Below are 14951 nucleotides of genomic sequence, written 5' to 3'. Positions count from 1 at the left end.
TCCTGTGCAGGTAGATAGTAGGTCACAGTCCTGTGCAGGTAGATAGTAGGTCACAGTCCTGTGCAGGTAGATAGTAGGTCACAGTCCTGTGCAGGTAGATAGCAGCTCACAGTCCTGTGCAGGTAGATAGCAGCTCACAGTCCTGTGCAGGTAGATAGCAGCTCACAGTCCTGTGCAGGTAGATAGCAGCTCACAGTCCTGTGCAGGTAGATAGTAGGTCACAGTCCTGTGCAGGTATATAGCAGCTCACAGTCCTGTGCAGGTAGATAGTAGGTCACAGTCCTGTGCAGGTAGATAGCAGCTCACAGTCCTGTGCAGGTAGATAGCAGCTCACAGTCCTGTGCAGGTAGATAGTAGCTCACAGTCCTGTGCAGGTAGATAGTAGGTCACAGTCCTGTGCAGGTAGATAGTAGGTCACAGTCCTGTGCAGGTAGATAGTAGGTCACAGTCCTGTGCAGGTAGATAGTAGGTCACAGTCCTGTGCAGGTAGATAGCAGCTCACAGTCCTGTGCAGGTAGATAGCAGCTCACAGTCCTGTGCAGGTAGATAGCAGCTCACAGTCCTGTGCAGGTAGATAGTAGGTCACAGTCCTGTGCAGGTAGATAGCAGCTCACAGTCCTGTGCAGGTATATAGCAGCTTACAGTCCTGTGCAGGTAGATAGCAGCTCACAGTCCTGTGCAGGTAGATAGCAGCTCACAGTCCTGTGCAGGTAGATAGCAGCTTACAGTCCTGTGCAGGTAGATAGCAGCTCACAGTCCTGTGCAGGTAGATAGCAGCTCACAGTCCTGTGCAGGTAGATAGCAGCTCACAGTCCTGTGCAGGTAGATAGTAGCTCACAGTCCTGTGCAGGTAGATAGCAGCTCACAGTCCTGTGCAGGTATATAGCAGCTTACAGTCCTGTGCAGGTAGATAGCAGCTCACAGTCCTGTGCAGGTAGATAGCAGCTCACAGTCCTGTGCAGGTAGATAGCCGGTCTCCTTTGGAGCTGAATGACAGGTTAATGTCTGTAGGGAGCGATGTAACTGTATTCACTCTTTAACAGCTAAGAAGTTCATTTTGGGAGCAGGACTTCCCAGAGAGGGGCACCTCCATGTGTCGTCTCCTTGTGGTGAGGCAGAGTACTTGGGTTACTGGCGGTTACACTACAGTTCTCTATAGTGGGGTGTAGGGCACTAAGATTCATGGCGTGGCCGTTAGGTTGCACTGACTCCAGCTGGAGGACCTCTAGTAGATGAGTAGTTGCAGGGGGGCATGCAGGACTCTTGTGAACACCCAAGATTTGTACATGATGGCTGCAGGATGACGCTTCTCTACCCTCCCATTTGTAAAGGTAACTCTGGTGAAGAGACTGGCAGAGCCCAGATATCTACCCCCTGTCTACTATGGCTAATACCAGACCTGGCTCCTGCCCCCTGGGTATAGAGGGACAAGGCATCTAACAGTATCAGCAGTCTGGAACCTGTATGGCAGGTGACAGATTCACGTTACGTCAGTGTCTCCCAACCTGCTGCTCTCCAACTGTTGCAAAACTACAGCTCCCAGCATGCCCTGGCATCCTTTGTGTGCTGAGAGCTTTTGTAATGTCCCAGCACAGGTGTGCCACTAAGTTCTATAGCGCCTGGGCAAAGTAACTCGTGTCAGGTTCATAAGTAAGATATGGTTTAAGTGTCTTCTGTGTTTTCTTCACTAGGTGTCACTACTGTGGTTCTTCTGTATTTTATCCTATGTACAGCTGAGGGAAGCAATGGGTCAATGCTTCTATGTGATGTGCTCCTTTTCCCCCGTCACAGGTGCAGGCTGTTCTTCCCTCCTTTCATCTGCCCTATCCTCTCCTTTCTCTCTTGCACCACCCCAACCTACCAATCACTGGGAGGTTTAGTTCATCCTTAGAGAAGGAGTTTAGTTTCTGGTGGGAGGGGTTAGTCAGTTTCTAGTTGGTCAGTCAAGAGAGAGCCACCTGGAGCCACCATTCCTGCTGCAGTCAAGTCAGGGCCTGGCTCAGGCCAGGACCCTTGTGAGGAACCAAGAGCTTCAAGTTTCTTCTTGAGCAAGAAGCTACCTCCAGTACGCAGTGCTAGTTACCTCAGGAGGAAAGGATTTCCTCTGAGGATCATCTTGTCCACATGACGAATACCATCTACACAGTACACGGCAGTGACTTGTTTCCAGTTAGGCACTGACCCCAGTGGAACAAAGTGCAGTTAGCCTATGTATTTTACTGCCTAACGCATGGCTATCCTGGAAAGGTTCAGAAAGTCTGCTTCACCCAGCGCAGGGACCTGGGACCTTGTACTAACCTTACAGGACGGGTACCCTGACAGTGTAGGGCATTAGGCAGTCAGGAACAGTGAGTACGAGTATATTCTTTTCACCTCTACTACTCTCAGCTATGCTATCATGGCAGAGTACACTGCTACATTGGACAGGGCCCTCAAGGCTCTCTGCTCTACTCTCTTCTGTTTCACAGAGTACCACTTCTTCGCTCTCCTACCTGCACCTGAAGTTGTTGAAGCTGTACATATATATATATTTTCGTGTATTGCACTGAAGCACTAAGTAAATGGACGTTATTCTGGATAAGTCACAGGACTCTGCCTATCATTTTGCACCAACACACCAGCGTATACTTGGGTTCCAGATTCTGTGGAAGTGGAGCCTGTCTGACCAGTGGTGGGTACTAACGCCACTCCAGGCGACCATGACAAGTGCCCAGGTGACCCCACACCCACCTGTCCGCCACAACACCGCCTAGCTATCCCAGGCAGGGCCTTACCATCAACCCCCGCACACCGCAGTTATAAAAGCTGCAGGTTGGGAGACTACCCCTTAGGTAATCGCTCCAGACATGGCTGTGACCAGCAGCGGCCGGGTAGTCCGACAATGCCGGGTTACTGGAGGGTTAATGAGGGTCGGTGGTCCCCGGCAGGCAGATTATCAGCTATAATGACTCAGGGATGGCGCTGTATTCTATTCACACTGCCCACGTCTGCAATATTGTCAGCCAGGTGTGAGGCGAGCGGGCGCCATGGTGTGCAGACACGTAACGCTGCGCCCACACAGCGACATATGGTGCCGGGGACCCCCAGCAGCCGCACGGCAAATATTTCTCTGTTTTCACTTTACTTGTGATCTAATTAGAAACGTTCATTACCAGTTACTTCCTGATGAGTTATCCCAGCGGGGGCGGCGAGCTTATTGGGGAGTAGAGAGCAGCTCACAGTCCTGTGCAGGTAGAGAGCAGCTCACAGTCCTGTGCAGGTAGATAGCAGCTAACAGTCCTGTGCAGGTAGATAGCAGCTCACAGTCCTGTGCAGGTAGGTAGCAGCTCACAGTCCTGTGCAGGTAGATAGCAGCTCACAGTCCTGTGCAGGGAGATAGCAGCTCACAGTCCTGTGCAGGTAGATAGCAGCTCACAGTCCTGTGCAGGTAGATAGTAGGTCACAGTCCTGTGCAGGTAAATAGCAGCTCACAGTCCTGTGCAGGTAGATAGCAGCTCACAGTCCTGTGCAGGTAGATAGCAGCTCACAGTCCTGTGCAGGTAGATAGTAGGTCACAGTCCTGTGCAGGTAGATAGCAGCTCACAGTCCTGTGCAGGTAGATAGCAGCTCACAGTCCTGTGCAGGTAGAGAGCAGCTCACAGTCCTGTGCAGGTAAATAGCAGCTCACAGTCCTGTGCAGGAAGATAGTAGCTCACAGTCCTGTGCAGGTAGATAGGAGGTCACAGTCCTGTGCAGGTAGATAGGAGGTCACAGTCCTGTGCAGGTAGATAGCAGGTCACAGTCCTGTGTAGGTAGATAGCAGGTCACAGTCCTGTGCAGGTAGATAGCAGCTCACAGTCCTGTGCAGGTAGATAGCAGCTTACAGTCCTGTGCAGGTAGATAGCAGCTCACAGTCCTGTGCAGGTAGATAGGAGGTCACAGTCCTGTGCAGGTAGATAGCAGCTTACAGTCCTGTGCAGGTAGAGAGCAGCTCACAGTCCTGTGCAGGTAAATAGCAGCTCACAGTCCTGTGCAGGTAGATAGCCGCTCACAGTCCTGTGCAGATAGCAGTTCACAGTCCTGAGCAGGTAGATAGCAGCTCACAGTCCTGTGCAGGTAGATAGCAGCTTACAGTCCTGTGCAGGTAGATAGCAGCTCACAGTCCTGTGCAGGTAGATAGCAGCTCACAGTCCTGTGCAGGTAGATAGCCGCTCACAGTCCTGTGCAGATAGCAGTTCACAGTCCTGAGCAGATAGCAGTTCACAGTCCTGTGCAGGTAGATAGCAGCTCACAGTCCTGTGCAGGTAAATAGCAGCTCACAGTCCTGTGCAGGTAGATAGCAGCTCACAGTCCTGTGCAGGTAGATAGCAGCTCACAGTCCTGAGCAGGTAGATAGCAGCTCACAGTCCTGTGCAGGTAGATAGTAGCTTACAGTCCTGTGCAGGTAGATACTAGGTCACAGTCCTGTGCAGGTAGATAGCAGCTCACAGTCCTGTGCAGGTAGATAGCAGCTCACAGTCCTGTGCAGGTAGATAGCAGCTCACAGTCCTGTGCAGGTAGATAGCAGCGCACAGTCCTGTGCAGGTAGATAGCAGCTTACAGTCCTGTGCAGGTAGATAGCAGCTCACAGTCCTGTGCAGGTAGATAGCAGCTCACAGTCCTGTGCAGGTAGATAGTAGGTCACAGTCCTGTGCAGGTAGATAGTAGCTCACAGTCCTGTGCAGGTAGATAGCAGCTCACAGTCCTGTGCAGGTAGATAGCAGTTCACAGTCCTGAGCAGGTAGATAGTAGGTCACAGTCCTGTGCAGGTAAATAGCAGCTCACAGTCCTGTGCAGGTAGATAGTAGGTCACAGTCCTGTGCAGGTAAATAGCAGCTCACAGTCCTGTGCAGGTAGATAGCAGCTCACAGTTCTGTGCAGGTAGATAGCAGCTCACATTCCTGTGCAGGTAGATAGCAGCTCACAGTCCTGTGCAGGTAGATAACAGCTCACAGTCCTGTGCAGGTAGATAGTAGGTCACAGTCCTGTGCAGGTAGATAGCAGCTCACAGTCCTGTGCAGGTAGATACTAGGTCACAGTCCTGTGCAGGTAGATAGCAGCTCACAGTCCTGTGCAGGTAGATAGCAGCTCACAGTCCTGTGCAGGTAGATAGCAGCTCACAGTCCTGTGCAGGTAGATAGCAGCTCACAGTCCTGTGCAGGTAGATAGCAGCTCACAGTCCTGTGCAGGTAGATAGCAGCTCACAGTCCTGTGCAGGTAGAGAGCAGCTCACAGTCCTGTGCAGGTAGAGAGCAGCTCACAGTCCTGTGCAGGTAGATTGCAGCTCACAGTCCTGTGCAGGTAGATAGTAGGTCACAGTCCTGTGCAGGTAGATAGCAGGTCACAGTCCTGTGCAGGTAGATAGTAGGTCACAGTCCTGTGCAGGCAGATAGTAGGTCACAGTCCTGTGCAGGTAGATAGCAGCTCACAGTCCTGAGCAGGTAGATAGCAGCTCACAGTCCTGTGCAGGTAGATAGCAGGTCACAGTCCTGTGCAGGTAGATAGCAGCTCACAGTCCTGTGCAGGTAGATAGTAGGTCACAGTCCTGTGCAGGTAGATAGCAGCTCACAGTCCTGTGCAGGTAGATAGCAGCTCACAGTCCTGTGCAGGTAGATAGCAGCTCACAGTCCTGTGCAGGTAGATAGCAGCTCACAGTCCTGTGCAGGTAGATAGCAGCTCACAGTCCTGTGCAGGTAGATAGTAGCTCACAGTCCTGTGCAGGTAGATAGTAGCTCACAGTCCTGTGCAGGTAGATAGCAGCTCACAGTCCTGTGCAGGTAGATAGCAGCTCACAGTCCTGTGCAGGTAGATAGTAGCTCACAGCCCTGTGCAGGTAGATAGCAGCTCACAGCCCTGTGCAGGTAGATAGCAGCTCACAGTCCTGTGCAGGTAGATAGCAGCTCACAGTCCTGTGCAGGTAGATAGCAGCTCACAGTCCTGTGCAGGTAGATAGCAGCTCACAGTCCTGTGCAGGTAGATAGCAGCTCACAGTCCTGTGCAGGTAGATAGCAGGTCACAGTCCTGTGTAGGTAGATAGCAGCTCACAGTCCTCTGCAGGTAGATAGCAGCTCACAGTCCTGTGCAGGTAGATAGCAGCTCACAGTCCTGTGCAGGTAGATAGTAGGTCACAGTCCTGTGCAGGTAGATAGTAGGTCACAGTCCTGTGCAGGTAGATAGCAGCTCACAGTCATGTGCAGGTAGATAGCAGCTCACAGTCCTGTGCAGGTAGATAGTAGGTCACAGTCCTGTGCAGGTAGATAGCAGCTCACAGTCCTGTGCAGGTACAGTATATAGCAGCTCACAGTCCTGTGCAGGTAGATAACAGCTCACAGTCCTGTGCAGGTAGATAGCAGTTCACAGTCCTGTGCAGGTAGATAGCAGCTCACAGTCCTGTGCAGGTAGATAACAGCTCACAGTCCTGTGCAGGTATATAGCAGCTCACAGTCCTGAGCAGGTAGATAGCAGCTCACAGTCCTGTGCAGGTAGATAGCAGCTCACAGTCCTGTGCAGGTAGATAGCAGCTCACAGTCCTGTGCAGGTAAATAGCAGCTCACAGTCCTGTGCAGGTAAATAGCAGCTCACAGTCCTGTGCAGGTAGATAGTTGGTCACAGTCCTGTGCAGGTAGATAGCAGCTCACAGTCCTGTGCAGGTAGATAGCAGCTCACAGCCCTGTGCAGGTAGATAGCAGCTCACAGCCCTGTGCAGGTAGATAGCAGGTCACTGTCCTGGTTTTCCTGCAGGTAGTGATCTTGGGAGCACATGAAGAAGACATGGCTGTTGAGGAGCAATGGATGCACTGTGCAAGGAAATATAGATAATAGTCTGTGGTTGCAGGGACATTATAGCAGCAGTATGTATAGCTGAGCGTGAGTGCAGACACATTATAGCAGCAGTGTCTATAGGCTGAGTGTAAGTGCAGCCACATTATAGCAGCAGTGTGTATAGCTGAGTGTGAGTGCAGACACATTATAGCAGCAGTGTGTATAGCTGAGTGTGAGTGTAGGCCCATTATAGCAGCAGTGTGTATAGCTGAGTGTGAGTGCAGAGACATTATAGCAGCAGTGTGTATAGCTGAGTGTAAGTCCAGGCACATTATAGCAGCAGTGTGTATAGCTGAGTGTAAGTATAGGCACATTATAGCAGCAGTGTGTATAGCTAAGTGTAACTGCAGACACATTATAGCAGCAGTGTGTATAGCTGAGTGTGAGTGCAGAGACATTATAGCAGCAGTGTGTATAACTGAGTGTAAGTCCAGGCACATTATAGCAGCAGTGTGTATAGCTGAGTGTAAGGGCAGGCACATTATAGCAGTTGTGTGTATAGCTGAGTGTAAGTACAGGCACATTATAGCAGCAGTGTGTATAGCTGAGTGTAAGGGCAGGCACATTATAGCAGTTGTGTGTATAGCTGAGTGTAAGTACAGGCACATTATAGCAGCAGTGTGTATAGCTGAGTGTAAGTACAGGCACATTATAGCAGCAGTGTGTATAGCTGAGTGTAAGGGCAGGTACATTATAGCAGAAATGGAGAGGATGGGAAACAAAAGGGCTGACAGAGACTGCAGGAAGGAATGAGCAGGACAGATGTGGGCACAGTATAGCAGCGCTCTCTGTCCGGGGAGAGAGGGGTTACAGCTATGGAGAGATTACCTCCACAGTCCTGTCCCCTGATGTAAGCCCCAGCCTGAAGTGGATCTGCTATGATTTGGAAGGTGAGGGAGACTTCCTGGGTCAGAGTACAGGGCTGTAGACCCCGCTATGCAGACCATGCCCCTCCCCCACTCCCCCTCCCACCCAGTACAGGGAGCTCTTACACCAAGTCACTATTTTGAAAAACTGTGAGCTCTCAATCCAAGTTACTCTTATACCAAGGTACCACTGTATATGTCTTGTTTAGTTGTAGTTTATTTGTGTATGATGTCTTGTTAAGGGAAGCTTCACACGTGTGTTGTGTAGTAGTGTATATAGTTTATTAATATGTTTAGCTAAAATTGTTTATATAGTGTGTATATAGGTATATGGGTGTGTGTATATATTGTATATAGGTATATGGGTGTGTATATATTGTATATAGGTATATGGGTGTGTGTATATATTGTATATAGGTATATGGATGTGTATATATTGTATATAGGTATATGGGTGTGTATATATTGTATATAGGTATATGGGTGTGTATATATTGTATATAGGTATATGGGTGTGTATATATTGTATATAGGTATATGGGTGTGTGTATATATTGTATATAGGTATATGGATGTGTATATATTGTATATAGGTATATGGATGTGTATATATTGTATATAGGTATATGGGTGTGTATATATTGTATATAGGTATATGAATGTGTATATATTGTATATAGGTATATGGGTGTGTATATATTGTATATAGGTATATGGGTGTGTGTGTATATATTGTATATAGGTTTATGGATGTGTATATTTTGTATATAGGTATATGGGTGTGTATATATTGTATATAGGTATATGGATGTGTATATATTGTATATAGGTATATGGGCGTGTATATATTTTATATAGGTATATGGGTGTGTATATATTGTATATAGGTATATGGGTGTGTGTATATATTGTATATAGGTATATGGGTGTGTATATATTGTATAAAGGTATATGGGTGTGTATATATTGTATATAGGTATATGGGTGTGTGTGTGTATATATTGTATATAGGTATATGGATGTGTATATATTGTATATAGGTATATGGGTGTGTATATATTGTATATAGGTATATGAATGTGTATATATTGTATATAGGTATATGGGTGTGTATATATTGTATATAGGTATATGGGTGTGTGTGTATATATTGTATATAGGTTTATGGATGTGTATATTTTGTATATAGGTATATGGGTGTGTATATATTGTATATAGGTATATGGATGTGTATATATTGTATATAGGTATATGGGCGTGTATATATTTTATATAGGTATATGGGTGTGTGTATATATTGTATATAGGTATATGGGTGTGTATATATTGTATAAAGGTATATGGGTGTGTATATATTGTATATAGGTATATGGGTGTGTGTGTATATATTGTATATAGGTATATGGATGTGTATATATTGTATATAGGTATATGGGTGTGTATATATTGTATATAGGTATATGGGTGTGTATATATTGTATATAGGTATATGGGTGTGTGTATATATTGTATATAGATATATGGGTGTGTGTATATATTGTATATAGGTATATGGGTGTGTATATATTGTATATAGATATATGGGTGTGTGTATATATTGTATATAGGTATATGAATGTGTATATATTGTATATAGGTATATGGGTGTGTGTATATTGTATATAGGTATATGGGTGTGTGTATATTGTATATAGGTGTATATATTGTATATAGGTATATGTGTTGTCTGTGTGGAGGAATGAGTGCGGGGATGGACCGCTGCTTTATGTTATGGTTTCATTTTGTTCTGGTAATTTTTCTATTTATTGTTTTGTTCTGGTTCAATATGGTGTGTTAATTTTGTATTTATTTATTTGTTAAGAGTCCAGCTCTGGGGTATGATATAGGATGTAACTCAGGATCAGTAATGTAATGTATGTACACAGTGACCCCACCAGCAGAATAGTGAGTGCAGCTCTGGGGTATGATATAGGATGTAACTCAGGATCAGTAATGTATGTACACAGTGACCCCACCAGCAGAATAGTGAGTGCAGCTCTGGAGTATAATACAGAATGTTACTCAGGATCAGTAATGTACACAGTGACCCCACCAGCAGAATAGTGAGTGCAGCTCTGGAGTGGTGATTGCAGCTCCAATTAGTTTTGGGTGTGGTCCTGCTGTGTGAGGCTGTGTGAGTCTGCTGCTCCTGAGCTCCTGGCAAGCGAGATCTGCCCCTGGGCCTGCTCTCTCCTCCCCAGGGAGGGAGCAGGTTTTCAGGCATGAGCAAGCCAAGGAGAGTCCCAACTCCTGCCCCCCGAACCAGGTCCGTGGGGGGCAGAGGAATCCAGCGACCAACAGAGGGAATACCATCAGAGGTCCAAGGGCTGAGGCGTTCTACTAGGAGGTGCAGCGATGCTTCTCCAGCCACCCCTGAACCTGAGGTAACAAAGGGTAGCCGCAAGGCTACAGCAAGTTGTGGAACTAAAAGTGCCAGAAGTTCTTGAACAACTGTGGAAACCAGCCAGGAAAATCTGTGCAGTGACACTCCTCCTGGAGCAAGGCTGTCTGCCCATGAAGGTGTGGAGGAAGATTGGGGGGTGCAGCGGTCCAGGAGAGTGGGCAGAGTTATGGCCTACGGATTGCTGCAAGCCTCTGTGGGTATGAGGACACCAGGAACCAGCTGTACAAGCTCCAGGAGGAGGTATGTGCTGTAAAAGCATTGAGGGACACTGCTGCTAAGCAGCAAAAGACTGAGTTATCAGCGAAAATGAAATGTCTGAAAGCCGATATCAAAAAGATTGTGAAAAAGAGAACTTTTATTTTGGAGAACAGTGGGACGTTTAAAGAGAAACTTCAGAATGACGATCGTTTTGCTCAAACAGAGAGAGAAAGGCAGAGAAGGCTGAGAGGGCTCCAGCCAGAGAGCCGGGTGGAGGAGGAAGGAGACGCTGCGGAGGTACGTGATGTTGAGCTGAATCCACCCGGGGGTCCCCAACAACAGACCCCATACAGTGGGCTCCCTGCAGGGCAAGCGGCATTGTCATCTAGCCGCGGTTCGGGGGATGAAAGCAACACCAGTTACCAGGGAGGGGCGCTGATGGCCCAGATCCAGCTCCTGGAGTCACCACGGCGCCTCCAGGACTTCGTATTCGGAGAGGAGTTATAAGAGGAGGCGCCTGGGAGAAAGACCAAGGTAAAGACCACCAAGCTTCAGGAGCAGGTAACATTTGTATATTCCCCCCTCCCTGTGCCCCCCGGACTGGCCTCAGGGTCAGCTCACTGTGTGAACCCCATATGTCAGCCCGGCCTGAGTTCTATAGTGCAGGAGAATGGGGAGAGTATGGAATCTAGTATGGCGGTAAGCTCCATCCCTGTTTGCAGTAACAGAGGTGGAGCAGGTGAGGTACTGGCCGTAAGGTTGGACAGTGATATTGGCCCAACGGTAAGAAGTGGCAGGAGAGGTGGCCCAGCGGTGGGCAGTAACGTTAAAGACAGCTCGCTCCCTAATGGGAGGGGGAGAGGGGGGGGGCGGCTGTGTGCCGGAGTCAGCTGCGGGAGCTCCGGTGGCTCTTGGCGCTGCTGTTCCTTTGTGTCGTCGAGATGCTGCCGGGGCTAAGATGTCTTCGCCTCCCAAAAGAAAGACTGGACTTAAGCCTTTGTTTTGTATTGGAGTTGCTGGACCAGATCGTGCTGAGGACTCTAGTACTGATGAGGCAGAGGGTACCAGCAGAAATAGGGCAGGGGCTGCCTCTAAACTGTCCAGGCAGGCTGTTCGGTCCTTTCTTAAGGGACCGGTGGCCTGTCCTGTGGAGGTGGCTCCGGTCCTGGTACCCAATGACGCTGATGGTACAAAATCTCTTTCTGTCCCAGAACACACCGGTCCACCCAGTGTGAATGGGGGAATTAATGTTGGGGGGAAGGCAGGAGTGAATGTGGGGAGGAATCTGTCTGGGGCTTTGGAGGGTGGTCGGGGCAGTGTGACATGTGGTATTGGTGGTATGGATTATGTGGAGGAGGGTGGTGAAGGGGCACAGACTAGTGGTGGGAGCATAGGGCCTGGTCCAGTTGCACCCCAGTGGGGTGCCTTCCTCGTCCTCGGGCCCTGGGGAGGGTGACTTGCATCGACGTGTCCTGCAGGCCTTAAAGAGAGGGGAGAGAACAATCAATGTAGAGGGTAGGGAGGTTGATCTGTCTTTCTTGATAGAAAGGCATGGCCTTGCAGCCTTCCGAGAGGAAAGGGGTAGGGAAACTGTGTGGTCTCTCCCAACAGCCGGGCCGGGCGGTGTCCGAAGGAATGTGGTCCGTCTGAGGTGGAGAGGCAGTGATACATGTCCCCCAAGATCTAAAGTTGTTGAGCTCCTGCTGAAGATGAGCTTCAAGGCAGCCGACATCTTTGCCTTGATACATCCCTTTGGTACCCCTGAATTCGATATCAGCTTTGTTCGGCCGGAGGGGCTTGAGCTTTTTTGGTCGAACTATGAGCTGGTAAAGGATGAGCCCGGCTGGCGAGACTTTGCCATTCAGGCGGTGTCTGCCAAAATAACGTCAAGAGAGTGACCGTTTTAACCCGTAACGAATCACTCTCTTGTATTGACATCATGACATGGCTTGGCCGGTATGGAGAGGTGGTGGAAGTCCCAAAAAAGAACAGGGACGAATATGGCATCTGGTCAGGGGCTTGGACCTTTATGGTCAAACTTAGGTATTCAGGAAACACCGTTACCCATATACCATCTGCCACCTTCCTAGGAAGGGATCGAATCCAGGTCTTCTACCAGGGTCAGCCGAAGCTCTGTCACAGGTGCGGTGACCCCACACATTTCAGTGCTAGTTGCCCGGTGAAGAAGTGCTCATTGTGTGGGGAAATAGGCCATCTCGCTGCATCCTGTGCGGAGATTAGGTGTCACCTGTGTGGTGACTTAGGTCACCCATTCAGTCGCTGCCCTCGTTCCTTTGCCAACGCAGTTGTTACCCCGGTGGAGAAAGGTCGTGAGGAGGAATCTACTGGGGGGGGGGGGGCAGCTGACGGAGGTGAAGGAGTAAAAGAGCCAGGGAAGAAAAGTAAGCAAAAGACGCCAGCCCAACTGAGGCGTCGGGATAAGCGCCAAAGGGAGAGGGAGATGGGGGAGTCTCAGGAGCCTCGGGCAACTGTGGTGACCTCTGATCTCATCCCTGAGGCCAATCTTACTGCTGAGGCTCTGAGGGACAGTGATCTGGATGAGGAGATTTGGAGGATTCGGAAAGAAGAAGGTGCCATCTCTCCACTGTCCTCCCATGGTGAGAGCGCGGATGAGGATAGTGGGAGATGGGTGGAGCACAAGCGGGGTACTAAAAAGAATAAGAAAAGGGGGGATGTAAGATCTTCTCCCACCCCCCAGATGCCAAAGGAAGGTACAACCATCCTCCCTCTGATTGGTCTCTCAAACCGGTTCCAAACCCTCCAAGATATTTCCTCCTCAGAGGTGCAGGAGGCACAGGGTGAGGTTCTGGTTGGTGCGATGACGGAGGGGCCTGCAGGGGACGTCGAATCCTCTCTCCCTGGGGAACGTATTTCCTTTGGGGGGAGGATCTGCCCAGGGTCAGAGGACGATGGAAAATGTAAATAAAGGGGAAATGGATACATCTGTTTCACTAAAGAGAGGTAAACCATCATCAGATGAGGAAGGTGGCGGGCAGGATGGAAAGGATAGTGGGAAAAAGAAAGCCGTCTAACTCAAACACCCATGATGGCGGCACCCATTGTTTTTTTTTTTTGTTTTTGTTTTTTTCAAAAGTTTGTGTATTGTGATTGTCTTTGTATGTTTGTATAAATTGTATATACTGTATATATTATATGTGTTGTGTTTGCACCTGGGGTTCGGGTTTAGTGATAGGTTGGGTGGTGGGTAAAAGGGGGGAGGAGGCTTCTGTGGGACTTTGTGGGGACTTTTATATATATATATAAAGTCCTGGGCTGGTTCATGGACGTCCGTGATCATGTACTGGGGGCATGGGATGCGGGACCAGCTCAGGGCCAAAAAAAAAAAAAAAAAAAAAATTATTAAAAAAATATTATATGTATAGTTTAGTTGTAGGTTATTATTTTGTATTGTGTCTTGTTTAGTTTAAGTTTATTTGTGTAATGATGTCTTGTTTAGTTGGTGTTGGTTTGTATAGAATTGTGTCTGTGGTATTAGGTTGTGCACAATGCAACTGGGCCAGGGGGTTCACATTTAGTTATTTATATAGGTGTATAGTGTATAGTGGTGTATTGTATATAGTATTGTATATAGGTGTGTGTATAGGTGTATAGTATATAGTAGTGTATATATAGGTTTGTATATAGTAGTGTATATAGTTTATTAATATGTTTAGCTAAATAGTTTATATTGTGTATATATTGTATATAGGTATATGGGTGTATATATTGTATATAGGTATATGGGTTGTCTGTGTGGAAGAATGAGTGCGGGGATGGACCGGTGCTTTATGTTATGGTTTCATTCTGTTTTTGTCATTTTTCTGTTTACTGTTTAGTTCTGGTCAGATATGGTGCGTTATTTCTGTATTTATTTATTGTTATGTTTAAAATTTAATAAAAGAAATACAGGATGTAACTCAGGATCAGTAATGTAATATATGTACACAGTGATCCCACCAGCAGAATAGTGAGTGCAGCTCTGGAGGATAATACAGGATGTAACTAAGGATCAGTAATGTATGTACACAGTGACCCCACCAGCAGAATAGTGAGTGCAGCTCTGGAGTAGACTGGAGGATAGGCGGGTGTGGTCACTCTCAGTGTGTGTAGGTGTGTCTGTCTGTGCTCCTGAGCTCCAGAGAGAGAGGCTGATTTTCCACCTGCCTTTCCCAGGAGTGTGGCAGGCTCCTGGGAGAGGCTTTCAGCATGGATCCCCGGGAATCCCAGGCCTCCATCTCCCGAACCAGGCCGGCGGGGGGTGGAGAGGAAAAGCTACCGGCCAGCGCTCCAGCCTGTGGACTGAGGAGATCTGGAAGGGTCCGCAGCAGTGTGGCCCCTGGCCCCCAGGCAATGACTTCCAGTGATGGAGGAAAGAAAACTGCGGCTAAGAAAACTCCAGCAGTGTCCAGGAGTCAGCCGGTGGAGATGTGGGGTGAGCGAGGCCCCAAGGAGTCTGCCAGCACATACTGCTCCCGCATCACCGCTAAGTTTGCGGAATACGAACAGCTTGGGAAAGAACTGAAGGCAGCAAGAGAAGATCTGCGCTTTCTCAGGTACCAGGCGAATACAGCTCCCAAGAGGAA

This window comes from Dendropsophus ebraccatus, chromosome 10, assembly GCF_027789765.1.
Source record: "Dendropsophus ebraccatus isolate aDenEbr1 chromosome 10, aDenEbr1.pat, whole genome shotgun sequence".
Lineage (NCBI taxonomy): Eukaryota > Metazoa > Chordata > Amphibia > Anura > Hylidae > Dendropsophus > Dendropsophus ebraccatus.
The sequence above is the reverse complement of the archived record's forward strand: the minus strand, read 5'-3'. Positions refer to the sequence as shown.